Consider the following 26,353-nt stretch of genomic DNA (forward strand, 5'->3'; position numbering starts at 1 on the left):
ATTTGGCCCCCAAGCCGCCACTTTGACACATGTGGTCTACACATTGCGTCGTTGTAATGATTGTTTTATTGTCTTTTCCCAACAAAACAGTTAAAAAAAACATGGATTAAACAATGAAAACATTATGCTTCTGACGTCTTGCAGCTACTAAATCAAAATGACTGACACAAATTAAGCTTGAAAATATCATGAAACTTCTCAAAAAGTTCTTTTCCATCTCTATGTAATAGCACATCGACAATGATTCGAAAAAAGGATGAATAATAAGGGATTAAATTTACTTCTATTTATGAGGTTCACGTGAATGCTTTAAGGTTGACAGACTTCCTCACAGGGAACTGGAAAGCCATCTCACATGGCTTTAGTTAGGGGATATTGTCTTCTGGAGGACTTTTGCTGCTTGGTTGCTTCGTTTGGCCAGCTATGAAAGAAACGCTGCCGTTCTTTGGCATCCTTGATGACGGATGTCCCGGAAGCTGCGTTGCGTGAAATGGCCTCCTCTCAACTAGTCGTTCTCTTTTGCCAATTGTCATCCCTTGACACACTGACTTCCCCATTGCCCAGTCTACAATTACCTACCTTTCTCTCCAGGCAAAGCATAACAGTGGTGTGATGGGCATTTTGGGTCACTAAGCACCTATATACCTTTGTGACCGCTACTGATCTTCCTGTTTCTAAAACAGTCCCAGGTTATTTTTTAAACTAAGGACTCTTCAGGCTTGGAGGATGTGGATTGTCTCATTCATTCAAGCTGTTTTTAGTTGGATAGGGAGAATTTTTGAGACACTGAAACCGTATGTCACTGGACTTCATATCCCGAGCAATGAGTCACAAAGACTGACAAAGCCACAACTTAAGCTCAGAACCAATTATTTATCTTGCTTCCTCTTTTTTAATCCATCCATTCATTTCATCATGAAGCTCATTTTGCACAGGGCTGCAAGGGACTGGATGAAATCCCAGCTGAAGACGGTGAGGATTGAAAATATGTCTGTCAGGCTGAACAGAAAAAAAAATCTTTCAACTCAAGTTCCACAAAAACAAACAAGTCATGTATTGTTAAAAAAGATCGATGATTCAAGGATGCTATGTGTTGTGTAAAATGTTTTTATTTATTTAAATCTGAATCCACTTGCATAAGAAAGTTCCAACCCATTTTAGACTACTTTTTTCTGCATGCTTTTAAAAAAGCCCCTCCTCTGACCCTAACACTGTATTAGTTGGCCTCACTCTATCAACATTCTTTTGTACAACCCCTTCAGCTGCACTGAAGACAAATGGCTCAGACTATCCGGCACACTAACATGCGAAAGGGGATTTGAGCTCGTCACTAAACAACCTTAAAGAATGCCACAAGTGTCAGATCACAAACTGTACATGAGAATATGACTCGTAGCTAGAATAGCTAGTACAGTGGTACCTCGACATACGAGTGCCCCGACATACGAGCAGTTTGAGATACAAGTAAATTTTTTAGCAAATATTTATTTATCTCGAGATACGATACAAATTTTGATACATGAGCATACAGCGGACGCGAGAGGCTGCTCATAAGAACATCATGGGCACTGTCTTTCTGGTCGCAACTCCCTCGTGCAATGTCTCTACGAGCACTGGGCGGAGCGTTGCATTTTTTCAGTGTTTTTTTCCCGTTAGTCATTACGAATGGCGTATATACTAATTCTCTTTGGCAAGTGGTCGTGCGTTATCCTATTGTGAGGACATTTGTGTGCATCATTTTCGGAATATTTTGAAGGGAATACAAAAGCAAACAACCCTTAATAGGTTGCATCTGAAAGTCAGGGTGGAGGTGGGGCAAATAGAGCCGGGAGAAGAAAGGTATCAAAATTTTAAACAAAATTAGAATTAAGTTTACTGGAAGGTTAGATTAAATTTCTTTTTGAGTGCATCTGCATCGTAATCCAAGTACATTTAAATTTGTTTATGTTATGCTACAAGCGCGTTGCCGTGCAAAAAGTCCCCCCCCCTCTCTCTGTCACTCTCTCTCCCTTCCGCGAAATCCGTCTAATTTTAGTACTATTAAACACATTTTAGTACTATTAAACCACTAGTTATTTGTTACTTTGTTAATAGATGGTGAATAAGGACAAATAAAAATGTTTTTTTCCAGTCCAATATCCTGTTTTTGGTGATTTTTCAGAGGATTGGGACAAATAAATTTGTTTTTAGTTCATTTCTATGGGAAACGTTCGTTTGAGTTACGAGAAAATCGACATACGAGCTCAGTCCCGGAACACATTAAGCTCGTATCTCGAGGTACCACTGTATACAAAAAAAGCTCGTCAATGTCAATGAAATCTCAACAAAAGAAAACAACATCTCTTACTGTATTACTAAGTGTTAATGACAATGCACAAAGAAATACTGTGCACTGATAGCTTCCATTGTTAAAGATGGAATGTTTTTGGTAATAGACACATGGACTAATGAGGGGTAAAAAATGCAATTATTCCTAAATCTCTTTTTTGAATAGAAATCTCTCTTTGGTGGTACCCTGGGGAGCCTAGAAATTAAAAGTTGAACCCAGACCAAACAAAAAGTTGTACATTAATGCATGAATAACATTTGTTAAAAGTATTTTCCCCCATGAAGTTGCCAAATGACAAGTCCACTTAGCTCAAATGCAAAATTTCAAGATACAAATAAAAGCGGAAGTTGCCTAATTGCTTATGATGCACCTCATTCAGTCGAACCGTGCTGTAATTAGTAAGCTATTTACAAAACTGCATATTTTTTATCATAAGTAATACCCCTGAGTAAAGATGCACTAGCCCAAAAATGCACAAAGAGGGAAAAATAATAATGAAAGGTGATGGGACTACTGCATTAATTTCAATAAATTATTTACAAGATTTAGTCAGTAAATAAATATAATAATTTTCAAGACTCATCTAAAGTCCTTTCAAATTAAAAAAAAATAGTCGCTGTATTATTTTAAGTCAAATTCATTTATAGCTTTAATCATCAATAAAAGCTTCACTGAAAAGTTCCTATCGGAAATCAATGGCGCGAGTGGTTAGCGCATCGGCCTCACAGCTCTAGGGTCCTGGGTCCGGTACTCGGACGTTTGGTCGCCGGACGTTTGGTCGCCGGACTTTTGGTCGCCCGACGTTTGGTCGCCCGGAAGGTTATTGATAATTACCATTTAAAATTGTTGCTCAAATTCCCTAAATACAAACTGCGAATTATTATTTAGTCATACTTAATGCCCTATTAATTATTAGGCTAAAGAAAAGCTCCAAATTTCCCGTACTTTTATTGTGTTTTGTTGGAGAACTTGTTAAGACCCTGACTGATGTCCCTTCCTAAGGGGACAACCCATGTACATACACACTCTTATACACACTCACGTCCGCTCAGTGAAACTGCTCAGGGCCATTGTTGGCTTTGATTGATGCGTAGACCGTGTTGTTTTACCTTGTTTGGTCGCCCGGACCCAAACGTCCGGTCACGCCTGGGTCCAAATCCTCTCTAAATTGCCCCTAGCATGGTATTTATGGTTCTCCGTCTTCTTGTGCCCTGCGATTGGCTGGCCACCGATACAGGGTGTCCCCTGCCTCTGGCCTGGAGTCAGCTAGGATAGGCTCCAGCACCCCCAGGGGAGGATAAAGCGGTTCAGAAAATGAGATGAGGTGAGATTTATGTATTTGTTTCAATTTGTCCCATTTGGTGCACCATACATTGTATACTGTATTTTCTTGAGCTACCTCAATTTGATATTTACATTTGATGATCTTGATCACTTCAAGAAAAGAATTCTAGGAAGAGGCAAATAATTTTTCATGATGCTGTATTTTGTAATGCTGAGCCCTCGAGCAGGAGCAAAAGTACAATGCATTCATCCCTCAATATCTCTGATGCAGCGTGGAATACATCATTTGGTAATTTCTTCCTTCTTCCTCTAATAATGTGTAATCAGTGGAATCCGGAGTGTCAAACCATTTGCAATCCATTTATGCGGGTTGCCCTCGGGAATTCTAACCTGTGAAAAATGGAAAAAAAATGTAATGTTGAAAAAGTGGAATGCTTTTTTTTGTCAACACAGTAGGTAAGACAGATGACTTAAAACTACTCTGCTGTAACCTCTATACCAATAAAAGTTATAACATTTGTTCATGAATGTTAACTTGATTCCAACATTGTGCATACAAATCTAACGCACTCAACTTCGCCTCTTCCATGGGTTGCTCACTTTGCTCCTTAAACAATCTGAACATTTAGATTCAAATTTGTCCAAGAACAGTACAGATTGCCGAGGTTAAGTCCGCCCTTGGAATACGACTCTTCAGTGATCAGTCTTGGGACAGAGAGTAAAAATAAAACTGCTTGTGCAACTATGTGACAAATGTTGACACGAAGGTCATGTTAACTCATATCTGTTAATTTAGACCAAGGTCGGCAAGGATAAAACATCAAATCTAGACTGTCCTTAGGACTACAGAGAGCTTGGAAATTATTTATATACAGTGGTACCTCGAGATATGAGCTCGTATGTCGATTTACTCGTAACTCAAATGAACGTTTCCCATAGAAATTAACTAAAAACAAATTAATTCGTTCCAACCCTCTGAAAAAACAACAAAAACAGGATATTGTATTGGAAAAACATTTTTATTCGTTCTTATTCGCCATCTATTAACAAACTAACAAATAACTAGTGGTTTAATAGTACTAAAATGTGTTTAATAGTACTAAAATTAGACGGATTTCGCGGAAGGGAGAGAGAAAGAGAGGGGGGAGACTTTTTGCACGGCAATGCGCTCGTAACATAACATAAACAAATTTAAATCAACTTGGATCACAATGCAGACACTCAAAAAAAAAAAATATCTAACCTTACACTAAACTTAATTCTAATTTTGTTTTAAATTTTGATACCTTTCTTCTCCTGGGTTGGCTCTATTTGCCCTGCCTCCACCCTGACTTTCAGATGCAACCTATCGAGGGTTGTTTGCTTTTGTATTCCTTTCAAAATATTCCGAAAATGAGGCACACAAATGTCCTCACAATAGGATAACACACGACCATTTGCCAACGAGAAGTAGTATATACGCCATTCGCACTGACTAACGGGGAAAAAACACTGAAAAAAATGCAACGCTCCGCCCAGTGCTCGTAGAGACATTGCACGAGGGAGTTGCGACCAGAAAGACAGTGCCCATGATGTTCTTATGAGCAGCCTCTCGCGTCCGCTGTATGCTCGTATATCAAAATTTGTATCGTATCTCAAGATAAATATTTGCCCGAAATTTGACTCGTATCTCAAATTGTTCGTATGTCGAGGTACCACTGTACACTGTTTTAATGTGTCAATGAAAGCCAGCCAACTAGCTATCTTTCCTCTCACAATGAATCCGATTTTTCTCTAATAGTTTAGCAGTTCTTTCGCCTAACTTCTGTGCAGGAAGCATTGGATCAATTCCCACTCAGTGGTGGTGGGAGTGTGAATGGTTATATCCCACTGCATGTGCTCTACGACTGGCTGGTGACCAGTTAAGGATGTATTCCACCTTTCGCCTGAAGTCAAACGGAATGGGCTCTAGCAACTTCACAACCCTGTCAAGGATAGGTGGTGTTGAAAATGAGTACATTTTATAAAGGATGACCGGTTTTGACATGATCTTCAAGCAATGAAATTGTTTCCATTTCATTTTCTGAAACTCTTCAGATTGGATGTTTGAATGGTTCCAATTACTTCATAAATGGCAATGCTGGAGCCTACGATTAAAGTGAGTAGAAGATGTACAGGGAGGTGGGGGGGGGGTGTTTGACTCTCAACATTCATACAAGTAAGGATGTCTAATGTGACTTCCCTTAACGATTCGCTCGAGGCTCAGGCAGACCAAGCTCAAATTGAAAAGTGCTGAAGCATAACTGTGTCTGATGCCCAGTTTCCTAGCGCCATAGCCTACAACTAACTGAATTTCCTCCGTCGACATTTGCAAATCCTAAATTAATGTGGACCATATTAAGGAAAGTAGCTTGGCTTTTATCGAAAACACTCAAGTCAGTCTAATGGACAAATGTGGAATACAAAAATAATCAAGAGATTTTTCTTAAATTGTCAGCCATCCAGTTGAACTAATTTCCTATATAATGAAAACCACTGAGTTGCTAATGAGACAGAGTACACAAACTGACTTCATATAAAAATAATGGACTGCTAAATAAATCCCTCACATTAACAAGTTAGAAAAGAAGACAGCTTAAATGGCAAGGCAGTTCCTTCTCACACAAAACAAACAGAATTCATTGTGAAAGATCAGTCATACAGAATATGCTATTTAATACAACGCATGTTATGATGCTGCCTTCTTAAAGTAATAATGAAATAATCCATGAGTTATTCTAGTTGTCATTTGTTACTATTGACAAGGGTAATTGGAGCTTTTAATGCTGATTTTGGATAGACAGTTGCATATTATACAGCATATATTATACAGAATATTTAGTCCTCCTATAGCCACTTTTATATATTTCAAGCAGGGGGAAGTGATACTGACTGAAACCCAGTAAAAGATGCACACTAAACAACTAATTTCACCAAAAGAATGCGCGGTATGGATAATGAATGAATGATTTTAAGTTCACTTGACTCGGGAATTTGAGTACGTCCAACATACTAAATATTTTGGTTGTTTCAAATCAGTTAATCAAGGTCACAGTGCTAACTTTTTCAAATGAGTAAGAAATATCGTATTTTCTCGCATATAAGTCGTATTTGCGACAAAAAAAATGATGACTGAAGCAAGGGTACGGCTTATATGTGCACAAATTAGACTTGACATGCAAGACAAAAGAAACGCCATAACGCAAGACAATGCGATACGGTCATTTAGTTCAAAATAGAGAAAAGGTAAACAGATAAAACGCTAAACAAAATGTATTATAAGACAGTTGTCGACCTCTGAGTGTTTATATTTAAAACAATTTCACCAATAAGATCAACTGAGAAAGAAACCAGGGACTGTAGATTAAATCAGCCTTTGGTTAGTTGTGGGGTATTTGCATGTACAATAGTGTTTTAAATGAATTGAATACCACAAATATTCTTGTCAAAAGTCCAATTGTAATTGTTGTAAAATGTTGTCTTCGTATAATGGAAGTCTTCTTGTATTCTTCTGCCAAAACTAGTAAAATAACCAACTACAATGAAATATTAATATTGAAAAAACACTAGTTACAATTGTGGTCAAAAGTTTACATACACTTGTGAAGAACATATTGTCATGGCTCTCTTGAGTTTCCAGTTATTTCTACAACTCTGATTTTTCTCTGATAGAGTGATTGGAACAGATACTTCTTTGTCACAAAAACATTCATGAAGTTTGGTTCTTTTGACTTTATTATGGGTTAACAGAAAATGTGATCAAATCTGCTGGGTCAATAATATACACATACAGCAACACAAATGAGCAATTTTGGTGACTTAGAAAGTTGTGTCAGTGAAATGAGCTTCATAACATGGCCTCTTAACTTCTTGTGAGTGATTCTGAGTGACTACAGCTGGTGACATCTCTGAGGCAATTTAAATAAGGCTCATTGGATGCAAACGCCCACAAACGCTACAATGGGAAAGTCAAAGGAGCTCAGCAGGATTTGAAAAGCAAATCCTTGACTTGACCAAGTCAGGAAAGTCACTTGGAGCCATTTCAAAGCAACTGCTATCTATATCTATCTAATCTATATGTGCATTTCCAGTTAGAAGTGAATCGTCCGATTATCCACATTAACATTTATAGAGGTGTCACATTTCTGAAAAATATTTTGTAAAGCAATTTAAAAATATATATAAACTATATCAAGTTAATCATTTAGATTTTTACATCGATTAGTATGTCTTACAAGATTTGTGATGTCTCCTCATGTATGATAACAGCCTTAAAATGCAACTTTTAATGATAAAAACAAAAATCTTACTCATGATCCAGTTTCTGATTTTAAATCAATTCAATAATTTTTCTCCTGTGCTCCTGAGTCCTCATTAAAACAGCTCCATTAATTGGTTGGTAAGATGTTTGGTGAAGCGTGAGAGGCAGATTCTCATTCAAAAGATACTCTACTAAAGAATATAGGGCCTTGTATCTTAGTTAAGTGCGTCTGAGACCATAGATCATATATCCACAAGTGGCTGAAAAACAATGGTGTTGACAAGTGGTATCAGGACTCCAAGGATGAAGGCAGAGCCTATTGACTCCACTTCTCAGCCAAGCCTATTATCAGGATCCACAGACTTTACTAATGCCTGAAAACAAACAACTCACAAGCATCCTACTAATTACGCCCTTGAGAAGTGATGCTAAGTGCACAAGCATTCCTGTGTTGGATGCCTGTGAACAGGCTGATTGGATTCATCCGAAGTTTTAATGTGCTCCTGGTCCCTCCCACAGGCCGTTTGAAGACTTTAATATATTGTTTGTTTAAGACCTGAGAGGAACACAGAGCCTGTCAATTACATCTGCATTAGTGCACAAATAGTCATTGGTGATCATTTGAACTCAATGAGGAAATGCAATTTCTCATTGTTTATTGAAATCAGACAAAATATGAACATTTGTGTAGAGGTATACGAACAAACAAACAAACCAATCTTCAAAAACCAGATATCCCTAAAAGATAATTGAATTGCCTACCTTATTTTGCTTCCTTCGTTAGCCGCACTTCCCCCCCCCCCCCCCCCTCATTCCTAGTACATTAAATAGTAAATAAAGTGACAACCTACATAAGACATTCTCCTAAAAGCTTTGTGCCATGCAAACATGCATCGAGGCAGTGATGGGCCGTCAGGGCCTTTAAGGCCTTCTCTGCTGTCCTAAGAAATATCTGAATCTAAATATATTAAATTTTGGCCATCAATACTTATTAAATAATTCCAAATTGTCTGTTAGCTTCATTTCATTGCTTTCCCCCCTGGTTGCACTGCTTCCAGATGTGTGTTTTCATATTGAAGCATTTAACCAATCACATTTCAGCCAATATTTGTTGCCAGGGTCAGAAATCTGCCTCACGGCCTTCACAATCAGTTCTGCAGGCTCTGCTGCATTAAACAAGCGTCGATAAGACTGTTGCTTTAACCAATCAGATTTCGAGTTGGCAACACCACAATGCATTGTCGCAGGCGTAGGGATACGTCATCGCTTTCACCAACTATGATTTGCTAGTGATTAGCCATAGCTACCAAACTGTATTTGGAGCGAACTGTTGACGTCCATCCCTGTCTTTTCCCGGGAAAATCACCCCCTGGCCCGGTTGTAATGTCTGAAAAACTCCAGTATTTGTATTTAATCAATAAATGCTGCTAGGAAGTGGATTTTACCCGTTGAAGGCGCTACGAGAAAATGCATGGACCGCCACTGCATCTAGGTAAATTAAAATTCATCTTAGTTTTTGTGTTGCCAAGAAAGGATAGCTGTAACGGCAATAAGAATGAATATTATTTCATCAAAAGGAGCAGAAATGTATCTTATACTGGAAGTACCATTGCGCCAACAATGTTGTTCATAATGTCTGAATTGTGAACGGTGACTGGCCTATGATAACTAATGTGGGGAAAAACTGTAATTGTTCCTAGAAAATGAATTTGAATTAGGATCTACTTTGCCTGCACTTTTAGCAAGATTAAAAAAGGCCCTGGGCTTGAAAGTGCAAGTGCTTTCTCTTACAAGGCTCCCTAAAAATAGGTGCGTTTATAATAAACTTACTTCAGGGCAAGGCAGTGAAAGCGGCAAAGTCACAAGATGCACCGTCACACATCATCCAGCATGAAAACTAAATTCTTTATCTAAAGAAACACTATTAAGTTGCTTGCAGTCCACTAGGGCCTTCCAACTAAGAATGTTGGCTTCTTGCCAAGAACCTCCACATATATTGTGCACACACAGACCACAAGGCAGAAACTGATTGCTACAGGAGTCTTTTAGTTGACTATTATGTCATAGATGTCAAATTGACAACCCAGGAGCCAGATCCAACCCACCACATCTCTTTGTGTGGCCTGTCAAAGAAAATTATGTGTCCTCTTCATGTTTCATTGTAAAATTCAAATAAAAATTATGGATATAGTGATTGAAAATCTGATATTTTCATTTTTTCCATTGTAATTGGATGAAAGTGAAAACATTTGCTAAGTGACTCAAAAAAAGATCTTTGGGACCATGCAGTCAAGTCAAAACAGTTGAGCAACTCTTAAAGTAATTGTCGATTCTGAGAGGAAGACACTACAATGTCTTAAGCAGATAATGATAATACAAGTCAAGAAAAATGAGTGTAACAAATATATAAGACAGGCTGGTCATATGCATACCAAGCGAAGTAATTTCAAACCAGAAAAATACAATGTCACATAATACCGCCGCAGGAAGGCGTTTATAACATTTAAGTGGCAGGCGTAAGTAAGACTCCACACTATTAAGTGAGCAAAGAAGTTCAGCCGTCCGCTCTAGTTAAAACTAACACTGCATTTTAGTTAGCTCAGTTAAATAAGAGCACTTAATATATTATAAACAGCTCTGATTCAATTCAACAAACGCTTCTTCGCCACAACAGACGTTTGGTCGCCCGGACGTTTGGTCGCCCGGACGTTTGGTCGCCCGGACGTTTGGTCGCCCGGACGTTTGGTCGCCCGGACGTTTGGTCGCCCGGGTGAATATAATTTTGAGAGCTAGTTTCAACAGTAGATATTTAGATATTAAACTCTCTCTCTCCGGAATATAATTTTGAGAGCTGGTTTCAACAGTAAACTCTCTGTCATGTTGTCAAACGTCCGGGCGACCAAACGTCCGGGCGACCAAACGTCCGGGCGACCAAACGTCCGGGCGACCAAACGTCCGGGCGACCAAACGTCCGGGCGACCAAACGTCCGGGCGACCAAACGTCCGGGCGACCAAACGTCCGGGCGACCAAACGTCCGGGCGACCAAACGTCCGGGCGACCAAACGTCCGGGCGACCAAACGTCCGGGCGACCAAACGTCCGGGCGACCAAACGTCCGGGCGACCAAACGTCCGGGCGACCAAACGTCCGGGCGACCAAACGTCCGGCGACCAAACGTCCGAGTACCCAACAAACTAAGTTAATAAACCTGTTAATAAGAATAACCTAACAAAAGAAGGTCCCCGGTGGTCTATTGGTTAGGATTCGGCCTGTGTTCAATTCCTGGTCAGGTAAATTGCTACAATTTGGCGGCGCGGTGTTTAACGCATTGGCCTCACAGTTCTGGGGTCGTAGGTTCGATCCCAGGTTTGTTTTCACTGTGTGGAATTTGCATATTTTCTACGGGTACTCTGGTTTCCTCCCACATTTCAAAAACATCCATAGTAGGCTGGTTGAACACTCCAAATTGCTCCTAGGTACAAGTGTGAGAGTGAATGGTTTTTCGTCTCCCCGTTCCCTGTGATTGGCTGGCCAACAATTCAGGATGTTCCTTGCCTGGTGCCCAAAGTCAGCTGGGATAGGCTCCAGGACCCTTGAATGAATAATAATAATAATAATAATAGAAGAATGTACTGTATTTTGTACTGATGTCTAAAGTAAAAGTCTCCTCCTCCATACACTTCATCCTGATGATGAGTAGTATATCTCTGTCCAAGTGGAGCTATAGGGGATCAGAGCACACTCGTCTCTCTCTTTCCACCTCCTCACTATACATGGGAAAAGACAGCGTAGCTAAAATAGGGTGCTTAAGATCAGACACTCATGGGAAGGTGTCATCTTCCGCCTCGGGTGGTGGTTTGGACCGCAGCTAAGATTGAAGTCAAATCACAGCCATTGATCAAGGCCAGGTTGCTTCCTACAACAAAACTGCTGCTCGGCTTCCAGGCACAACAGAAGGAGAGATAAAGGTAGATGGCAGTTTTAGTACAAGTCTAAGGCGGAGGTGGAAGAAAGAGAGAAGAATGTCTTTATCCATCATAACAAAGACAAAAGTGCCGAGGCTTCACGGGATGCCTCCCATGAGGGTGAAATATGATATGCTGCTTTCAAGCCGTATACAGCAGAATGCCAAGAGCTGGAATGGAAGATATATGTAAAAGGCTAACATTTATCATGAGAATGAGCCTTGGATTTTAAGCCAAATTTGGAGACCTCTGCAACCCCGTATGTTTATATCAGTGGCGGTCCGTGCATTTTCTCGTAGTGTCTTCAATGAATCAATCCAACCCTCAAAAACTATTTTATGGCTATAAAACCTGTACTGCAGCTACAGCTGCGACACATAAAAAATCATCAATAATAACCTCATACAATTGAAATATTATTTAGGAATATAGCCATATTTTACTCACCAAAAATCCTTTTTAACTGTACACAATATCCATCCTCCTTTCTTTCCTCCTTTTCTATCGCCATCGAAGCTAATGCTGAAAGTCGAGCCTGTCCTGTCGTATATCTGGCATACGTTTTTATTCGATTTAGTGCTGAAAATGTTCGTTCCCGGTTGCGACAGGCTTGCTTTGGTGTTGTCCGACCTTTCTTAATGATGTCCAGCTTTTTTTTCTTGAAAAGTCTGTCTTGAAAATGGCTTTGCCAGCAAATCTGCAAACAAATCCATTTGTTTTGCTCCGTCGGCCATTGTGGGTTGAGTTTGCTCACTCTGGCTTTGGCCCGCCTACTCTGTCACTAGCCAATCATAGTTGGTGAAAACGATGACGTATCCCTACGCCTGGGAGAAAGCCTGGTGTCACCAAATCGAATTCTGATTGGTTAAAGCAACAGTCTCATCGACGCTTATTTAATGCAGCAGAACCAGCAGAACTAATTGTGAAGGCCTTGAGGCAGATTTCTGACCCTGGCAACAAATAATGGCTGAAATGTGATTGGTTAAATGCTTCAATATGAAAACACATCTGGAAGCAGTGCAACCAGGGGAAAAGCAATGAAAGGAAGCTAACAGACAATTTGGAATTATTAAATAAATATTGATGGACAAAATGTAATACATGATTCAGATATTTCTTAGGCCAGCAGAGAAGGCCTTGAAGGCCCTGACAGCCCGCCACAGAAAAATAATACGTAGTATGCATGTGTATGGACTGGAGTGTGCATGTGGGGAGGGGCTATAAGGATTCGCCAGGCTCGTTTTCTTTAAGACAGATGTTTATTCAGCATCATGCCATCTTTTAATTCCCAGACTCCCATCCAACTGACCTTTGTACTCTCTACAAATCTCTGGGAAGAAAATGCCAACACTAAATACACTGTTCATTATAATTTTATTACAAGTGAGAAATGAACCCATGGCGACAAAGGCTACATCATATTTGCTGTTAACTAAAAGTTGTGCACACAATTAACTCGGGTTGTTAAAATTAATCATTGTAGAGGCTGTAATCTCAGAGGGCAGCACAAGTCCAGCATTTACGGTTTGTTTATCTGATCCCCGCGCATATTATGATAGGCTACTGCAACCCTCCCTGACTATCATCTAGCTGTGCTAGTCAAAACAATAAGGGATTTACTTTCAAAGCATTGATGATCCATCCATTTGAAACTATTAGATTAGATAAACAAAGACCAAAATAAAATCCACAGAATAATGCAAATATAACTAAATATGAGAAAAAAACTATATTTTCCCTCCTTAAATTGTTTAACAACTCAGAATTGGATAATAATGTTTGGGGAAATTTGTCACCGATGTTGATACTTTGTGCAAATTGTGAGATTTTAATTTATGTTACTAAAATAAGCTGAGACAAACAGCAAAATTTGAGTGTCGAAACCAACATATAAATCCTGAGCTAAAAAAAATGTATGAAAAATGCTAATTTTGAGAATGTTGATACATTGTGCAAATTGTGAGATTTCCATTTGTGTTACTAAAGTAAGCTGAGACAAACAGCAAAATTTGAGTGTCGAAACCAACATACAAATCATGAGCCAAAAAAAAAGTATGAAAAATTGCTAATTTTGAGGATAATACCCTTACATTTTGTTTGTTTATATTTAAAATTAGAAATAGGGCCAACGCCACTCAATTGCCTACAGAATGATTTTCTTTACACATCTTAAACTAGGCGAGAACTGTAATTTTTGTTATGCTTTGAATGTATGTCCCAACATAAGCAGCAAGAAAGTGATAGACTTGGCCATGCTCTGTGAAAAGCAAACATTCTCTGGCAAGCTGTGCAGAAATATATATGAGCCTTTAACGCATTTCATTATTTTGCTTTATTTTCGCTGTTGCTTTCTCAATTGGTATTCATGCTCCCAGCATCACTCTGTTGTTAAAAAGGTTTTCAGGAGAAATAGCAATACACTCTAGAGACAGCATATGGAAATTCCAAATTGGTAATACTCTGTATAAGAACCCACATCACTTACAGAGAGCGCTAGCAGTAGGTAGCCTCGTTTGCAATGATTGTACTTGGTTCTATTATGCTCTCAAAACACCTCATAGTCCATTAGAATTTTCTTTCTTTCTTTTTATATCAGTCTGTTGATTGATGACATACTACTTCTTTGCGTATGGAAGGCTATGGTAAAAATTGAATGACGTTGTATACATATAGAGTGGTACCTCGAGATATGAGCTTAATGCATTCCGGGACTGAGCTCGTATGTCGATTTTCTCGTAACTCAAACGAATGTTTCCCATAGAAATGAACTAAAAACAAATTAATTTTTTCCAACCCTCTCAAAAAACACCAAAAACAGGATATTGGATTGGAAAAACATTTTGATTTGTTCTAATTCCCCATCTATTAACAAAGTAAAAAATAACTAGTGGTTTAATAGTACTCAAATGTGTTTAGTAGTATACTAAAATTAGACGGATTTCCCAGAGGGGAGAGAGACGGACAGAGAGGGGGATAGCAGACTTTTTGCACGGCAACGCCCTCGTAACATAACAAACAAGTTTAAATGAACTTGGATTACAAGGTAGACACACTCAAAAATATGTTTAATCTAACCTTACACTAAACTTAATTATATTTGTTTTATACTTTTCTTCTTCCTGGCTCTATTTGCCCCGCCTTCAACCTGACTTTCAGATGCAACCTATCTGTTACGATCGCGCCGAGACGTCGTGGCGCGATCAGAGGGATTTGGACCCAGTAGCGGGGAAGCAGGAGGAGGCGAGACGAACTGAGCTCATGACAGTAACTTTAATGACTCAAAAGCTTTACAAAATAACAAGGACTTGTACATCCCAAAACGAAACAAAACCGGAGCAGGGAGAACTGTACCTATGCGGAGATGTATGCAGTGTCCCGCAGGACGATCCGACAATGACTAACCACTTCCGTGGTGCTTAAATACACACATCAGGAAGTAATCAAGGATCACTTGCAGCCCCTAACCTAACGGCAAGCCAGGAGGGACAAACGAGCCGCTCCTGACACTATCGAGGGTTGTTTGCTTTTGTATTCCTTTCAAAACATTCTGAAAATGATGCACACAAATGTCTTCACAATAGGATAACGCACGACCACTTGCCAACGAGGAGTACTTTATACGCCATTGGCACTGACTAACGGGGAAAAAAATACTGAAAAAAATGCAACGCTCTGCCCAGTGCTCTTAGAGACATTACACGAGAGAGTTGCGGGGAGAAAGACAGTGCCCATGATGTTCTTATGAGCAGCCTCTTGCGTCCGCTGTATGCTCGTATATCAAAATTTGTTTCATATCTCAAGCTAAATATTTGCCAAAATGTTACTCGTATCTCAAATTGCTCGCATGTCAGGGCACTCGTATGTCAAAGTACCACTGTACTGTATTTTTTAAATGAGTCGCACTTGGTCATACCATCCAAAAAAATGTACATTGAAGATTGAATAGGAATAACAACATACATGGCTATGTTCACACTGAAGGATGAAGTAATCCAATGCATTTGTTAATGGGGTTCATCCGAATCAAGAGAAATAATGAAACTTTTGAATTGGCAAAGTTCCTGAGATGCAGTTATTTACAATGTCCATCTGTGTGTGGATTTAAATCTAATATGGAGCACATCTTTCGGAATGTTGCTGCTGTCTGAACTGTCAAACTCCCAACAAATTCATTCATGATGTCAATGTGCTTAGCAACAGGTGAAAAAGAGATGTTGGACTAAAGTAACAGAAAATCACAACAAAACCTGAGAATAAAAACTCTGTTTTCATCATCTTACTCGAACATTTTCTGCATACCAAGGGGACTAGCGCATCCTAAAAATAAAACACTGCTCACTTTCACTTCAGTCAACCAAGGAGATTTTGTTCAAAACCCCACCGTCTTGTTTGACATCATTTTCAAAAGGTTTGACTTTATTCCAAAATGTATCCTCACCTTGTCATTGCCCTATGTCCAATGCCCTTTGTTTTGCCACCAACTGATCCCCACCACTCACTAGTCTTGCTGTGTGTGTTATTAGCAGGGCTTTAATAATGAACCCAGCAGGCGTCTTCTTCATTAGGCAGGCAGGTGGAGGGAGGCCACCGAGCCAGACTGACCCTGCAACACTCTCCTCATTGGGGATCTGGCACAGGAATTTTAATGGGGGAGTAGCAGAGGCAGGCAGGTCAATCCAGGGGACACAGTGCGCATGCCAATCTACGCTGACCAACCAGCATGAACACAGCGAGAGCTGTGAACAGCTCGTCTGACAGTTTGTAACAAGCATGGAGGATGGGAAGCCTATAGGGATGAAGGCCAGAGGGGGAGCGATGGTAAAGGGATCAAGTGAGGCATTGAGGTGAGAGAAAGATGGAGTTTTGACAAGACCCATGTGGCAATCTGAGACAATCATTGTTTCACACTCACCACTAAAGAAGGTTACAGCTTTTGTTAATCGTCTTATTTATTCTGAGGACTATGAAGGTTAATGGTTTGTAAAACTAATTAAAATTCATTTTAAATGTGACATGCTAGAGTGTTTGAAGTTATTAACGATTGCATGTTGGGGATGTACAACGGGTTTGGATTGGATGTGTTTATCGGTGTTCGATTGTTGATGCCTTGATCCACATGGCAAGTGTGTGGCATGTTAAAGAGTATCGGTATTCGATTATTGATGCCTTAGCACAAGGCTTGAGGCACGGGAGATTTTTAGTCATAACAGTAAAAGTTGGATTGAAGAAGCAACAACATATCACTGTTGGGATTATTTCTCCCTGTGTTTCAAGGTATGCTGGTTGTTGTAGAGGCCGGTTGAGTTTGTGGTTTGCAATATACACTGTTTAGCGTGTGAGAAAGAAAATACTGTTTAGTAATGTTTATTTACTTTTGAATTCCGAGCGTGAATGTGCGAGTCTCGGGTCATGCACATGGATAGCATTTAGCACGCTACCTTCGCCCGCCATTACCGTTACCATTATCTGTGGAGTGTCTATGACGGTCATATATATATACGTATGTATACATATATACATATACATATATATATATATATACACATATATATATATATATTTATATATATATATATATTTATATATATATATATATATATATACGCATGTATACATACATATATACGCATGTATACATACATATATACGCATGTATACATACATATATACGCATGTATACATACATATATACGCATGTATACATACATACATATACGCATGTATACATACATACATACATATATATATATATATATATATATATATATATATACACATATATATATATATACACATATATATATATATACACATACATATATATATATATATATATATATATATATATATATATATATATATATATACATATATACATACATATATATACATACATGTACATACATGTACAGACATATACATACATACATTTATATACATATACATACATATATATACACATACATACATATATATACATATGTATACGTATATATATACACATATGTATACGTATATATGTATACGTGTATATGTATATGTATATGTATATATATATATATATATATATATATATATATATATATATATATATATATAGGTGTAATTGTATAATATGGGTTTTTGTGTTGATAAAGATAACAGTAAAGTTGGATTGAAGAAACAACAACGGATCACTGTTCTGATTATTTCTCCCTGTGTTTTATGATTAAATGCAGGATGCAACATAAACGGTATACTTCCTTGTACTGTGAATATTGATTGTCATTGTTAATCTATCCACAGAACTACTTTAGGTGGACAGAGTAGACATGTTTGACAACTATTGCAGTGTCACCGAATTCAAGGCGATAGCCTTAGCTGTTTTAATAATTCTAATAATTTATTTGTAGATAAACTCATTGCTCACTATGAATCTTACACAAAGTGCAAATGTTCATTGAATGTGTGGCATTCAATGGACTGGCAGCAAGCAACTCACGCCAATCTTCCATGTAGACCCAACTGCTACATAGCATCACTCACATTAATGGCTCCCTGTACTGGTAACTGCCACATTTGGCAGGTTTACGTCAACAGTGAGTGACAAAAAAATCTCGCGGCAGATTGTTATTTTGTGTTGGCACAGCTGCCTATGCCTTCAGAGCACATTCTGGAAATATTGCTGTTCATCAGCAGAAACAACTGCACTAGATAAAAGAAAAAGAAAACTAGACTAGATAAAACAGAAGTGAAATCTGATTTAAAAGTAAGATTTCAAGCCTTAAATCTCATTATACTTGTATAATAACAATAAAAGCATTCAATTCAATTTACATTTATTCATTCATCTATAATAAAACCTGATGAATGGACTTTGACCATGAGCAGCAAAATTCTTTGTGATCTTCTGTGTAGCTTTTTGTATAAAGATTGGCAAATGTTAGCATTGATTCATGGTCTTTTGAAAAAAGTCAGTGTGCAGGCTGGCATCTGTTTAAGCTCGGCCCACCACACTAATAACTTTAAGGTGCATTATTCACATTAGGATAAAACAAAAAAATACAAGGAGTCCTCATATTTGCATAACTTATAACAACAGATTCCTTCATAGTGAGATTTGACAGTGCTTCTATACACACACCCATTTGTTTTATTTATTTACTTTTTACAAGATTGAGAGCGGAGTGATTCCAATTTTAGATCCATCAATATACATCATTTGCAATTGTCCACACACTTGTCATCAGCACAATTACAATCTGCTCGGTCATGAGTGACGGAAAAAGACTTTAATGAAGTGCACCGTACTGTGCCTTCATATTGTTGTCATTTCTTGCCTTGTCAGGTTTCTAAATTAAGAGTGATGTTTCTATTTGTTTCACAATGTGTTATTTGAACAAAATGGTTGCATTACTCAACCCAAACATGAGCTGTAGCTCCTCCTAAATGTCCCAAGGAACAAAATACAATATTTTGAGCTGTTTTGAAATCCATAAATAGGACTAAAGCAGACAGACATGAAAAGATGAAATACTTCATAAGAAACCTCATTCAGTCTAATTGAAACGCCCACAATAGGTTCAGATAAAGGACAATGCGCATCCAAACAGGAATAAACACCTCATTTACATTTTAGACTGGGTTTTTATCACTCATTTTAAATGTCACAGGTGCAGGGGGATGTGAATCCTTCCATACATGTAAATAACTCCATCTAGAGTATCTCTATCGCTAACAAGGTGCTCTCATGGTGGACAATAGGGGGTTATCAGAGGCTAGATGATGCGACAAAATGGATGCAGCTCTTGAGTGAACTAATGATTGAAACCTTGTAAATAATCATAGAGAACCAAATGATGTATAAAATTATCAAACATTGCAAAATATGTCATCTTGGATGTGAAATTGTGTTACTACTCATACAATAGTGACGGATTGTGAACGAGTAAGGGTTTGTTAGGGATGCTGTCAGTAGTTTGTTTAGTTGATTGATAATAATGACTTGATGCAAATGAAGTAAGATGGAGAACATCTCAATTGAAGCTCCACCCCCTTAGTTACGGTTGCTAAGCCGACAATTTTCTTGTCCTCCAATTGCACTAAAAGTCTTTTTTTGTGGGAGAGGAGCATTATCGCCACCTACTTTTCTGGAGTATGGAAGTTAGATGTCATTTAAAACCAGTGGCAGTCCGTGCATTTTGGGGTAGCGCCTTCTATTGGAATCAATCCAACCCTCAAAAACTATTTTATGGCTATAAAACCTCTACAGCAGCTACAGCTGCAACACATAAAAAATAATCAATAATAACCTCATACAATTGAAATATTATTTAGGAATATAGCCATATTTTACTCACCAAAAATCATTTTTAACTGTACACAATATCCATCCTCCTTTCTTTGCTCCTTCTTTTCTATCGGCATCGAAGCTAATGCTGAAAGTCGAGCCTGTCCTGTCGTGTTTCTGACATAGTCCGTCTTGAAAATGGCTTTAAATCAACACAACAATATATTTGCTTGTGCAGCTAGCTCCAAATACAGTTTGGTAGCTCTGGCTAATCACTAGCCAATCATAGTTGGTGAAAGCGATGACGTATCCATCCCTTCGCCTGCGAGAAGGCATTGTGGTGTTGCCAACTCAAAATATGATTGGTTAAAGCAACAGTCTTATTGACGCTTGTTTAATGCAGCAGAGCCTGCAGAACTGATCGTGAAGGCTTTGAGGCAGAATTCTGACACTGGCAACAAATAATGGCTGAAATGTGATTGGTTAAATGCTTCAATATGAAAACACACATCTGGAAGAAGTGCAACCAGGGGGGAAAGCAATGAAAGGAAGCTAACAGACAATTTGGAATTATTTAATAAGTATTGCTGGACAAAATATAGTATATGATTCAGATATTTCTTAGGCCAGCAGAGAAAGCCTTGAAGGCCCTGACAGCCCGCCACTGCTTGGATGTGAAATTGTGTTACTACTCATACAATAGTGACGGATTGTGAACGAGTAAGGGTTTGTTAGGGATGCTGTCAGTAGTTTGTTTAGTTGATTGATAATAATGACTTCATGCAAATGAAGTAAGATGGAGAACATCTCAATTGAAGCTCCACCCCCTTAGTTACGGTTGATAAGACGACAATTTTCTTGTCCCCAATCGCACTAAAAGGCTTTTTTGTTGGAGAGGAGCATTATCGCCACCTACTTTTCTGGAGTATGGAAGTTAGATGTCATTTAAAACTCATTTTTGCATTGTCAACAGTATACACGGCAACGACAAGGTGGCACTTTATCAAGATTTCCACTCTGGAAGGGGTTTTCAATGTTTTGCGTTGTCAGCTCCCCAAAGTATCATCAACGTGTAAACGACAAGGCTCTCTGTAAAGGTTTTTGCACTTTCACCCTCGTGTAAATGGCCCCTGGGTTAAAAAAACAAAAAAAACTAAACTAAAAAAAACCAAGCACAGTTGCCATTTCTATAAAATCTTGACATGGCTGCTTTATCATCATTGACATTTCCAATGAACAGGAACAGGGGATTAAGGGTATATCCCCACCATCCCTATTTCTTCTATGTTGCGTACACGTACAAGCAACGGCCGTATTGATTGTTGTTCGTTGGCAAACTGAGTCTCCAACGTTTACTCTCCAGCTAATCGATCATGACAGAACTTTACCCAATTGATAACAGACAGCATATAGGAAAAAAGAAGAATAAATCCTGATAATCCAGACTGATAAAATCTCATGAATAGTTGGGTCAAATATCCAGAAGAAAAGCTGCCCAGGACAGAGGATTTGACACTCGGCAAAATGAACCAGTGATTGACTGAGAAACAATTGTCATATATTTCAACAGAACAAGACATACCAACTGTTTTATGTTCTGGAAATACTTTGTATGATCCAAAACAACAGAAGTCGAAGGACCAGACTATGCAATTATAATTATTTGTGAACATGATAACCCTGTACAGTGGTACCTTGACATACGAGTGCACGGACATACAAGCAATTTGAGATATGAGTAAAATTTCGGGCAAATATTTATCTTGAGATACGAGACACATTTTGATATGCAGGCATACAGCGGACGCGAGGCTGCTCATAAGAACATGTGTACTGGTTTTCTGGTCGCAACTCCCTCATGTAATGTCTCTACGAGCACTGGGCGGAGCGTTGCATTTTTTTTGCATGTTTTTTTCCCATTAGTCAGTGCGAATGGCATATATACTCCTTCTCGTTGGAAAGTGGTCGTGCGTTATCCTATTGTGAGGACATTTGTGTGCATCATTTTCGGAATATTTTGAAGGGAATACAAAAGCAAACAACCCTCGATAGGTTGCATCTGAAAGTCAGGGTGGAGGCGGGGCAAATAGAGCCAAGAAAGGTATAAAAATTTAAAACAAAATTAGAATTAAGTTTATTGTAAGGTTAGATTGAATTTATTTGAGTGTGTCTGCATTAAAATCCAAGTTCATTTAAATTTGTTTTTGTTATGTTACGAGCGCGTTGCGGTGCAAAAATTTGTTTTTAGTTCATTTCTATGGGAAACGTTCATTTGAGTTACCAGTAAAAAGACATAAGTTAACTTATTCCCGGAACAAATGAAGTTTGTATCTTGAGGTATCACTGTATACATCCATGTTGTGGTTAGCGTACACAAAAAGTCTTGTGTCTCCTCCAAGTTTTCGTTGTGCATGAGATTACCCCATCCCAACTTGTTCGTCCAGTGAAGCCATCAGTCCAACACTAATCCTCCTTTGATGAGGCTTGCTTCACAGAAAAAAGCACTGACATTTCACACTAAGGCCTTCTCCTTACCCCCCTGATCATGCACGGAGGGGCCTCGGCTCCAGTGAGATGCTCTTTTATCCCAATGTCGGTGAGACGGGGGATTCAGATGACTGGTGGATTAGATGGCAGCTTAACGGAGACAGAAAGACTGATGTTCACACTCATGGGACAAGTTCTTTGAAAAACCCAGATCACCTCACATTTATTATCAACTGGAAATAATTTGACATACGTTAAAAGATACGGGCAGCCCGGTGGAGCGAGTGGTTAGCACGTCGGCCTCACAGCTCTGGGGTCCTGGGTTCAATCCAGGTCGGTCCAACTGTGTGGAGTTTGCATGTTCTACCGGGGGCTGCGTGGGTTTCCTCTGGGTACTCCGGTTTCCTCCCACATTCCAGAAACATGCATGGTAGGCTGATTGGACACTCTAAATTGCCCTTAAGTATGAGTGTGAATGGTTGTTTGTCTCCTTGTGCCCTGCGATTGGCTGGCCACCGATTCAGGTTGTCCCCCGCCTGTGGACCGGAGACAGCTGGGATTGGCTCCAGCACCCCCCGCGACCCTAATGAGGATGAAGTGGTTCAAAAAATGAGATGAGATGAGAGGCAATGCATTCTATAAACCTGCTAAAGACTGGTAAAGCAGCACCATCCAAAGACTAACTGTGACACTGCATTGCAAAATTTGTGGAAAATAACGCAGATTCCAAATAAGAGCCTAATATGCTTCACTATGTGAATTTTTCTTTTTCAAATGAATCTATCACCAATAATGAATTTGGTTCCTCATATTTCAAAATTTCATTTTCCTGAAGTAAACATTGGGAAGTAATAATCAATTTTGTAAAAAGCTATGGTACCAAGATGATAGAAACAATCTAAAAAGCTACTTTGCATACTCAAATGCCCCACCTTTTCGGTGTCAAAAAAACGCATCATGCTTCCAAACACTCAACCCAAACTTGACCTCAATTGCGCCAAGACACCGCTTCGAGAACCATTACAAGGTCTTCCCGCATTGAAAATATTACCCCATTCACAAAACCCTCCATTTATAACCAGGCAAGAAGCTAATTAAATGTATCTTGCGCCACAATTTCAAGTCTCTTTAAGCCTCACATCAACTTTACCACATTGACCTCAACCAGCTCTATCTTTAGTTACTTTACACGCAGCATGGGCAAAAGCCTGCAGATGTTTTTCAATCCATAGTGAATAATGAATAGTATCAATGATTGGTGGAGAGGGCTTCATATATCCAATCGTGTAACGGAGTGGCAGGCCATCTTGTTCAACAGGGATCAATATATTGATTCAGACAAGATGGCCATAAAGCTATCAAGAACAGTTGGAATGGTGGTGGCCAGTCCCAGTGAAATGCCAACCAGTACTGATTTGCAGTGGCGGGCCGTCAGGGCCTTCAAGGCCTTCTCTGCTGGCCTAAGAAATATCTGAATCATATATTATATTGTGTCCATCAATACTTATTAAATAATTCCAAATTTTCTGTTAGCTTCCTTTCGTTGCTTTTCCCACTGGTTGCACTGCTTCCAGATGTGTGTTTTCATATTGAAGCATTTAACCAATCACATTTCAGCCATTATTTGTTGCCAGGGTCAGAAATCTGCCTCAAGGGCTTCACAATCAGTTCTGCAGGCTCTGCTGCATTAAACAAGCGTCGATAAGACTGTTGCTTTAACCAATCAGATTTCGAGTTGGCAACACCACAGCAGGCGTATGGATACGTCCTTGCCTTCTCGCAGGCGTAGGGATAAGTCATCGCTTTCACCAACTATGATTGGCTAGTGATTAGCCAGAGCTACCAAAGTGTAGCTGGAGCGAGCTGCACAAGCAAATATATTGTTGTGTTGATTTAAAGCCATTTTCAAGAAGGACTATGCCAGAAATACGACAGGACAGGCTCGACTTTCAGCATTAGCTTCGATGGCGATAGAAAAGAAGGAAGAAAGAAAGGAGGATGGATATTGTGTACAGTGATTTGCATGAAAAGCACATCCCAGCAATGCAGATTTAAACAAAAACAATTATTTACACTCTTAGATTATTGCTTAAACCAGTCTTGTAATTAAATTAAATTTTTAGCAAGAGCTAGTTTGGTATCAAATCACATGTACAAAGGTAAAACATAATTTAAAAGAAAAACACAACAGAAAAAGTAGCTTAGAATAGAATACAGACGACAATATTTGGAAATTGAAAACATGCTAAATAAAATCATGTATAAATGATTACAATTTTAATTGTAATTTAGCAATTACACTCGTAAAAAAATAAAAAAATAAAAATTGCATTGATGAGGATAAGCAGTATAGAAAAATTAATGAATGAATCAGTGAACTATGAGAAGTCAATACTGATTCAGAAAAAAAAAAGTCTAATAACCATGCAAGGCATTGGAAGTTTAAAATGGTACTGTGTGAAAATAGTATATGAAGATCATATTTTTAAAATTTTGATTGCATGAAAACAAAAGCATACAGAGGAATTATAAACTGATGGCTGATTTGATACTAGTTACCAAATTTTGCATAGTTTCTGTAAAAAAAAAATGCAACAGAAAATGTTTAAAAAAATGTTGGACAGTATTATTTATCAATGAAAATATTAAAATTGATATCAATTCAATCTACATTTTGATTGCATGAAAACTAAAGCATACAGAGGAATTATAAACTGATGGCTGATTTGATATTAGTTACCAAATTTTGCATAGATTCTGTTAAAAAAAATGCAACAGAAAATGATTTTAAAAAAATTGGGACAGTATTATGAATGAAAATATTAAAATTGATATCAATGCAATCTAAATTTTGATTGCATGAAAACTAAAGCATACAGAGGAATTATAAACTGATGGCTGATTTGATATTAGTTACCAAATTTTGCATAGATTCTGTTAAAAAAATGATTAAAAAATGTTGGTCAGTATTATTTACCAATGAAAATATAAAAAATGATATCAATGCAATCTAATAAATTGGCACAAATACCAGAGTTTAAATGAAGGAATAAATTGTTGTCATTAAGTAAAGTAGCCCATTTCGTCACTATATATGAAAATCATAATAATAATAATAATAAGACACCAGCAATGAGATCACATGAAACATTGAAGTGAAACTTTTATAGGTAAATGCTATATAATATCTTAATATTATAATAAAAGATTGACTTGCTTGGTTTGAAATGTGATTAATTGTATGAACAAAGGAGTTCCAACGACACTTGCCACAATGAGGTGTATCACTGCCTCCCACTGGTTCAGAAATGAAGTACATGTGCTTGGCTGCATTTCTCTAACACCTTATTTTGGTTTTAATTATTCTATTTGATTTTTAAAAAATGCACCCCTTATAGAACTTCTTCAAAAGATAAAAACTTATATGATGGAACAAAATTTTAATTAGGTATGCATACAATATTAAGTCTACATGGACACACTATTTTTCCAGCCCAAATGAATTCGGACACTTATTTGTAACGTGTCTTAGAAATAAAATAAAGCCGTCTAAATATAATGAGTGGCAACAGAGATTAGCATTTTGACGTTTCAAAGAAAATAAGAGAAAAATGCTTTCTACAAGAACACAATTATGGAATAAATTGAAATCATTCAGACAGTAAAGGTAAGTCAAGCCCATAAAAAGGATACTTACCAGAACTTAAATTATTACCTACCCTTACCTCATTTACCTAACG

At 38.2% G+C, this 26,353-nt stretch overlaps 1 long non-coding RNA gene across 2 annotated transcripts in view; it reads right to left on the reverse strand.

Annotated features, from left to right (window-relative positions):
• Positions 1–3,839: 3,839 nt before the first annotated feature.
• LOC144067312 (uncharacterized) overlaps positions 3,840–26,353 on the reverse strand; it is a 34,022-nt gene continuing 11,508 nt past the window's right edge. The window contains exon 4 of one of the 2 annotated variants that reach the window (XR_013297904.1): positions 3,840–4,003. This is a non-coding gene — a long non-coding RNA (uncharacterized LOC144067312). Of the gene's footprint in view, positions 4,004–22,093; positions 22,764–26,353 lie in introns of those variants that run through there. The other variant, XR_013297903.1, reaches the window with a different exon arrangement.

Source organism: Stigmatopora argus, chromosome 21 (assembly GCF_051989625.1).
Source record: "Stigmatopora argus isolate UIUO_Sarg chromosome 21, RoL_Sarg_1.0, whole genome shotgun sequence".
In the NCBI taxonomy this organism is placed as follows: Eukaryota; Metazoa; Chordata; class Actinopteri; order Syngnathiformes; family Syngnathidae; genus Stigmatopora; species Stigmatopora argus.